This window comes from Pundamilia nyererei, unplaced genomic scaffold (genome assembly GCF_000239375.1).
Source record: "Pundamilia nyererei isolate P.nyererei 1_Seehausen unplaced genomic scaffold, PunNye1.0 scaffold00023, whole genome shotgun sequence".
Classification (NCBI taxonomy): Eukaryota; Metazoa; Chordata; class Actinopteri; order Cichliformes; family Cichlidae; genus Pundamilia; species Pundamilia nyererei.
In genome coordinates this window covers 617,897-618,645 of record NW_005187424.1, presented here as the reverse complement: position 1 = coordinate 618,645, position 749 = coordinate 617,897, and the positions used below count along the sequence as shown (strand labels likewise).

The following is a 749-nucleotide window of genomic DNA, read 5'->3' as shown; positions in this document are numbered from 1 at the left end:
CAGGCTGGTAACAGCAGTGGACAATCGGTATGGCACGTTTTCAGCGGGTAACGTAAGAAAGCTCACATGGCATGTGTTTTGATAAAATTGTGGACAAATGCACTGCTAACAGATCTCTAAATCACAACACCAAAGTCCTAAATGATCATCATTTCCTAATATAACCATCACAGATACCTTCTAATGCTCATTCCTTCCATGTGCCTTGTATTTGATTAGGCAGACCTCTTCCTACAACTAGTGGCCACCCAGTTACCTGTCACAGTTTACTGTTGTGGATTGTCAGCTGCAGTCCTGCTATACACAGCCACTGAAGCTGGAGATAAGGCCCTTTCCTCCTGGCCTGTCAGCTTTTCCCTGTCAAATATTTATAGAAGCTGAAACGTTAGATGGCCACCATCAGACTTAAAGCTGTGGACACAAGAAGCCGAGTAAGAGCAAAAAGCAACCCAGAAACCCACGAGCTGAATCTAGTGTCCAGTAACTTCAGACAATGTCTAAAGCTGTAAACTGAACATGATGAGCATTTACTGGATGTGAGGAGGGGGTTGGGTAAAAAAAATGCCCATGTTTCGCATGAATACCGAGTGCTTTTTCAAAGTATTCACTGCCGAGCCAAGGCTTTGAGAGAGGTAACAGCTTAAAGTGAGCGGACAGGGCTCAGATAACCGACGGCACCAGACACCCTCATGTGTGGGCAGTTTGATGGCTAGTTTAGCTAGCAAGGTTTGCCCCCACCACCACCCCAC

The 749-nt window shown here is 45.9% G+C and overlaps 1 protein-coding gene across 1 annotated transcript in view; it reads right to left on the bottom strand.

Annotated features, from left to right (window-relative positions):
• The window catches only part of ell (elongation factor RNA polymerase II), a 33,999-nt gene that overhangs the window by 32,149 nt on the left and 1,101 nt on the right, over nt 1–749 (bottom strand). The window lies entirely within an intron of this gene.